The following is an 11371-nucleotide window of genomic DNA, read 5'->3' as shown; positions in this document are numbered from 1 at the left end:
CTCCAGTGCATAAAGATTCTTTTTAGTAAGATGCCTTTGTTTTGACCTGAGTGTGTTAAAGGGAAAAAAGAGAGATGTGCACTCGACTTTGGGTCAATTTCTTATCTTTCACAACTCTCTGGGGAGAGCCTTCTTCGAGAAGGTGCATATATGATATGATATCTTAAGATTTCAATTTCACACACAGTGGCTGTAAGAAATTACTGCCTACTGGTGAGACTTCATTCCTATTCTATGGGCAATTAAGTCACCCAAATTTAAGTATAACATTTAGAATCAAGTCTCAAAATGTGTTTTTATTATGACTGATTTTAAAGCAATCATGACCTTATCCTATCTTCCTGTCGCAACCCAAAACTGCCGTGATCAGGAGAGATTCAGCCACTTAGAGGCGATTGAATGTGTAAAATGGTTCTTGAGAGCTAAAGATGTTCTCTCTTGATCCCTACCCAACAGGGCTAAACTGTAATTCCACCCTCAAAAATAATAAATATCCTGAAGTTCAGAAAATTTTCCAAGTTTTCCTTCTGAGATAAGAATGTCAGAAGTCTGAATCAGTCTGCATGATAAATGTGACCCCAGATGAATTATTTTTTTTCTCACTGGGATTTTCCTTTTTCTTTTTTTTTTTTCCTTCTTAGTACATTTACAATTATTTTTCCAGGGAAGAAGAGTGTCAAGTGACTATGATTACATTTCTTTGCTCAAGTGAACTTCTACTAGGAAAATACCAACCATGACAATTTACTTTTTTTTCCCTTTCAACCATTAGAAGCTGAATTACGACATTCATCTTGTTAGCTGTGACAGTCACAAAAATAAAGATCTCTTTTGATATGGTTTCAGCTCACAGGCAAAATTCTTAAAACATTCAGTTGCCACAGGCATCTGACTTCCAGCCAATCAAGACATCCTCCAGAGAAGGATGAGATTCGGGGAACACGGGGACCGTGGGGTACTGTGGGAGAAGCTAAAATGAATCTCATCGGCATTTGCTGACTCATTTGGGAACCTTTCAGGGCCAGTTAGTTATGTTGGTAACCTTAGAGATAAACAAGTCAGGTTTTGTAAGAAAGAGTCTCAAATCATTTTTTTTTTCTTTTAAATCCCTATCAATTGAGTCTCAGGAGAATGGACACAGGAGTTACATAGACAGAACTCTGATGTGTGATTTGGGGGAAGTTACCTTACCTCTCTGAACTTCAGTTTCTATATCTGTCACATGGAAGTTCCATTAAAAAAGTCCAATAGGGGATAGAGCAGGGTCAGTGTCACTGGTGGGTTGCCTGTTCATCTTATAGGGATTTTCGGTGGGGTAATATGTGCAAAAATGCTTTGCATGATGATGATGCCTAGAAAATGCTCAGCAATGATAGCGGTTGCTATTACCCCATCCTTCAGCGCAATCATCACCACATCAAGAAGCATCAATCTTCCAGCCAATCAAGACATCTGCCAAAAACAGCTGAGACTGGGGTGCCTTGGGAGGAGCTGAAGTGAGACTCCAGCATTTGCAAAACTTCAGGCTAGGGCTCCCCATATTTCAGATAATAACCTAGGACTGTGCACATCAGGTGTGGGAGAGCTGCTGACAATGTCACTGTTTCCCTGCTCTGTTGTATGCTCCAGCCACATTCTAATTTTTCAGTGACTTCCTGCCCCCCCAGTCACTTACAGAGTCACCTTTGAGAACTAAGAGGCCAGTGGCTAGGGGTTAGGATCAGTCAGTAAAGTGCTTGCCACACAAGCCTGAGAGCCTGAGTTCTTATCCCAAGCACCATTGAAAAAGCTCAGCAGCTTCTACAACCTCAGGGCTGCAGAAACAGGGGGTCTCTGTAGCTCGTAACCAGCCAAAGTAACCCATCATTGATTTCTAAGTTCAGTGAGAGACCCTGTCTCAAAAAAAAAAAAAGGAGTGGGCACTGATAGAAAAAAACACTGATGTTGACCTCTGTCCTTCACAAGATCAAATGTGTATACGTGGTGTATGGTAGAGGTGAGGGAGGAAGAGATGAGGGGGGAGGCCAAATTGTACACAGAAGGGAGTGTCCTGAAATGTCAGTTCCACACAGACCTTAACCGAGTACAGCTCATAGCTAGCCCTATGAAGGGATCTGAGAAATGCGGAGAAGTCGATCTCCTCCTTGCAGCAGCTGCAGTTTGCAGGGTGTGAGCTTACCCATGCTTCGCCCACAGCAGCTCTGCCTTTGCTGACCTTTGGCTTGTGGCCCAGGCTCTCTGTTCTTCTGCTTCCACATCTGTACACTGGGACTTTCAGAGCACTGTCCCCTACATCTTTACAGGACTCAGAGAAATGAAACAGATGAGGGGCTTGGGGAGGAAACTGGGGCAGAGTATGTTTCTGTAGAACTTCGGATCATTGACAGTCATCTTTCAGGAGAATGCATAAAGAAGACTCAGGCTTCAAGGCAGGATTGAATGTCTGCCGATGATTCAAACCCTTTAACAGGCTGGGTAAGTGAGAGTCAACTTGACTCCTTCTCCTACAGTGACTGACCCCTTGAGTTCCTTGGCTGCTCCAAGTTCAAGGTGAGCCAGAGCTGGGTAAAGAGACTCACAGAGCTGCCACTGTGCTCTGTTTCTAGGAACTCTTCTTTGTAAGCTGTAGAGGCAGTCTCAGCAACATACCACAGTGCATGGGACCCAGGTTCACCACATGTGAAGACCAGGTTCCTGAGGTGGGCCTAGAAGGCCTTGCCACCTGACATGTACTATACCCATGACCTCTCCCCCCTCAGGCTTTCTGCTTGAATCACATCAGCCTTTTTATTCCCTGCAACAAAGCAAGTTGGCTCCAGCTGAGGGCTCTTACATTACTCTCTCCTTGGCTGTTAATGTCCCTTCTTCCTCCCTCTCTACCTGCCCACTCTCTTTGTGTGTGTGTGTGTGTGTGTGTGTGTGTGTGTGTGTGTGTGTTTCTTACACAGGGTTTTGTGTTAGTAAAAGATGTGTTTAAGCATGAGGGTGAAGAGAAAAAGTTAGAGACACCCAAGCATATGGGTGTGGGCTTCTCAAAAAGGGTCACTCCCCCTTGTCTTTCTCGAGTATTATACTTAAATGAAGACTACAGGCATAGATATCATTAATATTGGGGCCAATAGTTTAGAGGTAGTTTCATATTCATTCGTGTTTGAGATGGGATCTCACTATTGGGAACCAGGCTAACCTTGAACTCATGTATGTACTCAAGCAACCCACAAATGTCAGTCTCCCAAGTTTCTAGGACCATAGCTATGCATGAGAGTTTGGATTTTTGTATGGGAGCTTTATTTTTGAAAGTCATAAATCTTTTGACTTCCGGAAACACTGAGATCCAGGTGGCATCAGCAAACAAGGCACTCTGACATGTGACCTGCCACTGTAGGATCCCTTCTCTCACCAAGATCCAGGCAGAGAATGCAGAGTCCCAGGCTTTGGAGTTGTGTTTGAGTCCTGGTTCCTTCACAGGGTTCTAGGCAAATTATGCAACAGGGCTGAGCTTCAATTTCATCATGTGCAAAATAGGGATAATAATATCTTCATCATGGGGTTGTAGGAACAAAATGAGATCATGCATGCCAAATGCTCAGCATGGTGATCATCATGGAGTAAGAACTCATCGGCGGCGGCAGCTATTATTAGAATTAATTAAGCAGAGAACTTTAGAGGGAAAGTCAATCAGAGAGCTCTTTCTGGCTGGAGATAGATGGATAACCAATCCTGCCACGTGAGAGCTTAGCCCAAGCAGGGGAGTTGGTAGCCTTGCTGGGGGCACATGCCTTCCCTTTCTTGCTATGGAGACCCTTTGAGAACTCATGGGATAGAATCACAAAGGCCTGGCCCAGCCTCAGGCTCAGGAAAGCAACTCAAAGAGGTAGAAACAGGACTCTGCCATGGTCACCAGCTCTTCAGACTCAGGGATCCCTGGTTTGAGAGCCTGCATCACAGATGTACCTTACATTGGAGGAAGGGATGAGAGAGTTGGGACCAAGGTGCTGATGGGGAAGCCAAGTATACTGGGCCTGGCAGAGGAAGGAGACTTTGATGATACCTACCCCCACAGCCTGTCCTCGCGTCTCTCTGAGTTAGGAACCATAGAGAGAAGAGAGTTTGGTTCACATCGGTGGTGACCTGTTACCGAGGGAGGAGCCCTGCCATAGTACCAGGAGAAGGGTTTCTTTCCGCCAGCTCCCTGCTTCTCTTTGATCACCCCCTCATTTCCACATGGCTAACCTAGCCTGTCTGAAATGCTATTAGTTTTTCATCATCTTATGCCAGAATTTACAACAGCCCATGGCCATCTATGGTTTGACCAATCTTTTGAGGCCTCAGTTGTCCCATTTTTTTTTTTTCTAGAGGAAAGAAGTGAACTGGAGGTTAGAGCTGAAGTTCTGGGTATGATTCTGTCCTTTTTACAGATCAAGACCAAGTTCCTCTCTACGCCCATGAAGGGGCCCCATCCTTGCCCACTTCTGTCCCACAAACCGAGCCTCTGACCCCTCCCATCCATCCTGTGGTGGTCTCAAATACCCTCCTGGTAGGCATGGTCTATGCACTGTCTACACTTTTATCACTGTCTGGAGTATCTTCTTTGCCCCCGCTTCAAAGCTCTGGGGCTTAAGTAGAATGACTAAGCATAGAGGCTTTGCTATAAATAGACCTGACTTTGACTCTACTTCATAACTCACATCGGGGTCATCTAAGCAAATCCCATTGATAAGACAGAAGCATTGGTAATGGCAGGGGTAGGTGTAGTAACTGAGATACTGGGTGTGATGGATGGAACACAGTGCCCAGCATAAAGTAAGTGCTCAGTAAATACCAATGATTACTGTAAGTCTCCTGGAAGAAAGCTTAGAGGAAATGCTTTATGACATTGGAATTAGCAGTGAATTCCTGGGTAGCGCACTAAGGGCAAAGGTAGCAACATTAAAAATAGGCAAACTTGACTACATCCAAACTAAGTGAGTTTGGACACCACAGGGCATCATCAATAGAGTGGAAAGTAGTGTAATGGCATAAGGTATTTACTAATGATCTGTCTGATTGGAGCTGAGGATCCAGAGCATGGAAGAAAACAAAAACCAGACAAGCAATCCAATTTAAAAGTGAGCAAAGACCTTGTGTACAGATTTCTCCAAAGAAAGTATCCAAGTACCCAATAAACACACAAACATGTTCACCATCACTCATCATTGGACACCTGAAAATCAAGCCCACAGAAGACACTACTCCATCTCTATCGGAATTGGCTACTACAAGAAAGGGGACGTGAGAGTGGAGTAGAGGATACTGCTTAGATGCAAGAGTGCATATGTGCTCAGTCATGGCTGTTCAGGATGGGTGAAACCCTGGCTTTCATCTCTGGCACCAAAACTGAAAACAAAACAAAAATAAAAGCAGCTGCAAATACCAAGTGTTGGCAAAGCTCTGAAGAAATTGGAATACTTATACACTGCTGATGGTAATAAGAAACAGTATAGCCATTACAAAAACAGTATGGCAGTTTCTCAAAATCTTAGAAATCAAATTTCCATATGATTTCTGAAAACAAGGACCTGGACAGATTATTTGCATACTCATATCCATAGTGGTCTTCGTCACAGTAGACAAAGGTGACCCGTGTGTTCATTGATAGATGAATGAATTAGAAGGTAGAGCCATGCACACACAATGCCACACTGTTCCATCTCAAAGAGAAAGGCACCTCTGACTCACAATGAAATGTGGATGAACCCTGAAGACATTAAGCTAAGTGGAGTAAGCTGTCACTCAATCAGCTATGACTTCACTCTTAAGAGGTGCTTAGAGGAGTCACATTCATAAAGACAGAGAGTAGAATGGCGCTGAGGTGGGGAGTTATTGTTTACTAGATGCAGCATTTCACTTGGGGGAGATTAAAAAAGACAGGCCCTGGAGATAGATGGTGGGTGCTGGCTGCACACAGTAATATGAATGTGTCCAATGTCACTGAACTGCGCACTTGGGAGTGGTTAGGCGGTAGATTTTGTGTGTATTTACCATAAAATTTTATATATGTTTTACTACACACACAAAGAAGCCTGGTGAAAGTTAATGGCCATTCCCTGGCTGCATATCTGTCCCACAGGCAGAATTTTCTGTGCAGTGTCAGAGAGCCTTCCCAGGCTCCATGGTCCCTTTTTAACATTCCCAGTTCTACAGTGAAGCCAGACCCATGAGCTGTGAGATACTCCTCAATGGTCACCCCTGGCCTCATAGGCTTTTTGAAACTATGCCAATGCCCAAATTCCTGACAGCTGTCTTTGTGGAAGCCTGCTTGGCTTGGAGACCAGAGAACCAGTACGTTGGTCTTTATGCACAACCATTCATTCCATAACCCAACATGTCTGACCATGTAGCAGGCGAAGTTTCCATCCGAGAACATGGGAGAAGGGGTCTCCTACACATCCATACTTTTCAAAGCCTGGTAGACCATAGCATCTTCCAAAGGCAGCAGGGCTGAAGAGAGCCAACTCCTCTCCCCACACTTTCAGGCTATTGCAGGAGGAACCTTGAATCAGATCTCACAAAGAAAGAACCATCAAAAAATATTCCATTTGTATTTCCTCTGTGGCCCTCCATCTGGAAATATCTTTTATCTGGCAACTTTTGCAAAGTAGATTGAATTTTGAAAGAGTCCCCTCCAGGTTATGCTGGCCTCCCTATCATTCCAGTAAAGCCATTTCCTTCCTAACCTTCACGCGTGGTGACTTGGGATGGGAAACAGGGCCGGTCTTTGGAAATGTAAGGCATCTTTTTAACCCCAAAACAGCTACGTGGAAAGCAAGAGTGAAGTCTGACTGATTACTACACACACTTAGACACTCCATCAACTCAAATATTCCTTCCATAGGGAAGTCCTTTCCGCACCACACCCCTCCAGGACCAACTACATCAGAACATAACTTTGCAGGATCAAACTCTAAACTCAGACACACACACACACACACACACACACACACACCACACACACACCCCCACCCCACTTTGTGAACTCCCATGTTAGGACCATAGACTGCTGCCTCCCAGCTGTTCAGAATTGAACCTAAGAACATCTGGTTGTATGTGACACCCAGTGAGTATTACTGAAGGAATGAATGAACTAGTCAAGCATGTCTTACCTACCTCTCCACAAGTCACTGCAGATCCAGGTAGAAAATGCCTTCTTTCCAGAAAATGACAGAAACTCGGCTTAAGTAGCCAGGAGAAAAGAAAAAAGAGTGTGTTTGTGTGGGTGGTGGTTGGGGGGGATCCCTTATCTTCAGTTGGAGAAATGTTTCCTCAGGTCCTTGATAAAGCAGGGAAAATTGCCCCCAGGGCTTCTGATAGCAGGCAAGTGTCCTTGATAGTGGATAGGGGCTGGGTGGGGCAGGCCAGGCTTGGGCTTGGGCGAAGAGATGGATTCTAACGGTTTCTTTGCTGTTAAAAGGCTGCTTCCTGCCCAGTTTCCCCTCCTACCAGCCGACCTTGTTAAAGGCGAGGTCCCTCTTCAAGCTCCCAGGCGCTCAGGGCTGGATGCTCCGGCCAGCCTGAGGAAGCCAGTGCTCTCTCTTACAACCTTTTGGTTCTCAGAAATCCTCCAGGGGTTGAAAAGTCAAACAACTTCCTACCTGACAAGAGAGGAAATTGGGACAAAGCCCCTTCATAAACCGTAAGCGCGCCTCAACTACAGTCACAGGACACTTGCTCACTAGACTCTGGTATTCTGGGTCACAAGTCTTTGTTTTTGTTTTTGTTTTTGTTTTTGTTTTTTAAGTGTGTGTCTTAATTTCTTTTCCTGTTGCTGTGATAAAACACCATTAGAAAAGCAACTTAAGAGAGAAAGGGCTTATTTTGCTCCTAGTTCTAGAATACAGCCCTTCATGGTGGGGAAGACAAGGAGCTTGAAGCGGCTGGCTGCAACACATACCACATAAGAAAGAAGCAACAAACACGCACATGGAGCTCCATGCCCTTTATCCATTTGGATAGTCCAGGATCCCAGCCAGCCAGGCAATGTCCCCACCCACAGTGGATTAAGCCACTAATCCACTTGTCCACTTCCATTAATGCAATCAAGATAATCCCCCACCAGCATGCCCAGAAGCCCACCTTCCAAGTGATTCTAGATTCTGTCTTGTTGACAACACTAACCATCATAAAGTGTTTGCAGATGCCTGTGGAGGCCAGAGGTTGAAGCTGGGTGTCTTCCTCGATTGCTCTATTGGTTGCCTAGACTGGCTGGCCTTCTGTTTCCCAGCTCTGGGATTACAGGCATGTGCTACCACACGGTTTCCCTGGTGGATGCTGGGTATCTAAATTTGGGTCCTCACTGAACCATCTCCCTGATCCCACAATGAAGCTTTCCAAAATTTTACTTTTCAAAAGGAAATAAAACTCAACAAAAAGGCCATATTATCTGGGAAGTGGCATTTGCTGGGTTTGGCTTTGAGTACTTCAGACAGAGGACGACATTTGTAAAAACATTTACCTGTTGTGACAAACAATTGCTATATTTTTATTGAGAACCTATTATGTGCCAGGGGTTTTTGTTTTGTTGTGTTTTGTTTTAATGCTTGTCTTACTTAACCCCTGACTGTCTTCTGAAATCAGTGGTAGACTTATGCAGTTTTGTAGCTGGGAAAACTGAGAGTCAAAGAAGTTATTAACAGATGCCCAGAGTTGCAGACATACATGAGACGGAATTTAAACCCTGTAGCAGGAACCTTAGAAGGTCTTATTAATAAAATCAAACCCAAGTCCAGGTATTGGGGTGAACTCTGGAAGATCAGAGAAGCAGAACAAGCCACAGCTTCCTCGCCTCGACAGTTCCTCAGCTGATCCTGTTTCCTCAGACTGGAAGCTTCTGAGTCCTCATATCCGAATGGATCTCAGCTGAACTGTGCTGCTCCAAAGCCTGAAAGCTTAACCAGCCAAATGCTCCTAGTTTCTGGTCTTCACGCCTTATAAATCTTTCTCTTTCTGCCATCACTCCCTGGGATTAAAGGTTTGCTTTCTGGGATTAAAGGCGTGAGTCACCATGTTTGGCTGTATCCTTGAACAGATGGATTTCTGCCTCTGGAATGCTAGAATTAAAGGCGTGTGCTACCACTGCCTATCCTCGTGTTTAATATTGTGGCTGTTCTGTCTCTGCCCCAGATAAGTTTATTAGGGTGCACAATATTTCAGGGAATACAATACCACCACAAAACCCAGGTTTCTTGACTCTGCTGTGCTCCAGTGCTCTCCCCTGTTTAAAGGCATGCATGGTCGAAACACACCATTTCTGAGCCGGTGACTGTAAGTGGGAAGTTTATTCTGATGTAAGCATAGGCATCTAGGGGAGTCTACAGGTGAGGGGTCCCATGACAAGAGGGTCTCCTGACATTTGGAAGAGTATAGGGAGTAGAAGAAGCCCTGAGTGAATGTGTTAAAACTGATGAAATCCTCCGTGAATGACATGGGCACAGCCTGTGTGAGGATGTGAAGCTCAGAGGGACGGCAATGTCTTCCCCTGGTCAAGGCCAACAACGCGCATGTAGGCTGTGAGTGCAAAAGCTACGGACTGCATGCTTCCTCCGCAGAAGACTATGACATGGAGCTGCTAGCCTAGAGACCTCCACTGAGGTTAGTTAACCCTCCTCCCTCTGCTATACATAACAAGAGCTCTGAAGTTCTAGGCTCTCTTTACAAGCGTGAGCACAGCCCACCTGATCCCAGCTGCTCTGTGCATGTGTGTCTGTGTGTCTGTCCTTCCTTCACTCCCTTGCCACCCCTGTCAGGTTTCCGGGATGAAGCCATGCAGGACTCAGCAGAAGAGAAAGAGAGCCTGGCCCCAGGGGTATGGATAACAGATAGGAATGCACCTGCTCAACAAGCCTGAGATCAGAGGAGAGACCAGAACTATTTATTTCAGGTGATCCGGAGTGAGTCTATCACAAAGAGCAAGGATAGGGCTGGAGACCTGGCTCAGAGCTTAGAGCATTTATTGCTCTTACAGAGGACCCAGGTTTAGTTTCCAGCATCCATATAGTGGCTCACAATTGTGAGTAACTCTAATTCTAGGGGACTCAGCATTGTTTTCTAGTCTCTGCAGGCACCAAGCACACACATGGTATGTACGTGTGTGTGTGTGTGTGTGTGTGTGTGTGTGTGTGTGTGTGTGTGTGTGTAAACACAAGTGCGCATAAAATGAAAATTAAGAAAGGTTAAAAAAAAAGTGAAAGTGCAAGTACCTTGCACGAGACTTCCTAGGTAAGTCAGAATTAGGAAGAGCTGGAGCAGCTGATGCTTTCTGCCTCAGTGGACATTAGCGGTTTGGAGTTGTCCTTTTGCTGTGTGCATCTTGGTGCAACAAACTCAATTTCTCCACAACTCACTGTCTAACGTTTCAGCTCTGTATGTCATGATTCTTGCTAGTGCAACTTACATGTAGGTGGTACCGATATCAGGTAGCCATCTTAGTATAGGAAATCCACCTGTAGGCAGGAAGACCCCTGAAGCAATGTCATGCCAGGCTGTTGAAGACATCCAAGCCTTAGGGCGTCCCATCTACTGCATATAAAATTTGCCTTTGATTTGGTAGTACATCTGATGGGCTACATGGACCTTGCTTGCAAACTTTATCCACATGCAGAAGGATGCTCTATTGTCCCTTGAGGGTTGGTACTCTTCCCCAGACAGCTCTCAAGTCTTCTGCAGCAGCCAGCTTCTGTGGGCTCTTTGGTAGAAGCATCAAGTGCCACTGCTGTTTGTGTTGTGCAGGCTGAGAGAACCATGGATTTTTCTCTGCCGCTTCTGCTGCTTTCCAAGTGTGACCACATTGCAAGCCCTTAGTGACACCCTTCTGACCGAGCAATGGATAGGAAAGGGGTCACGACTTCCTCAGACTAGGGTATTCCAAGAGCGCAATTCAATTCCAAAGTGTCAAAATAATGTTAAAGCCCTTGTCAAAGTGAGCCACGTGCAGTCTGAGTTTGAGAAGTGGTGAGACCTCAGGAGGAGCTGGCAGACTGGCACAGGTGATCCAGGCTCCTCTGGGACTCTAACCTCTTAGGTCTGTTTAATATGTGCGGCTCAGTACCCTTAGCTGTGCTCTTCAAGCTAAGGAAGACGCAAACACTGACATGTATGCTGGGATTAGATACACAACCAGGACTCAGGGCCAGGGGCCAGGTTTTATGTCAAAGTCCTATCAGTCTGGTCCTGCATAGAGAAGGGCGGAGCCTGGTTTTGATGGTTTGTGGTACAATATGGGAGAGGCTTGCTTCTTGGTAGGGCAAGGGTCTTGGGGAAAGGACAACAGGTCCAGAACTTCATGAAGTCGGATATAGTTCCAGCCCTGGGTACACACTTATTAGTCTAGGATAGC

Source organism: Onychomys torridus, chromosome 4 (assembly GCF_903995425.1).
Source record: "Onychomys torridus chromosome 4, mOncTor1.1, whole genome shotgun sequence".
NCBI classification, from domain to species: domain Eukaryota; kingdom Metazoa; phylum Chordata; class Mammalia; order Rodentia; family Cricetidae; genus Onychomys; species Onychomys torridus.
This window is presented reverse-complemented; position numbering follows the sequence as displayed.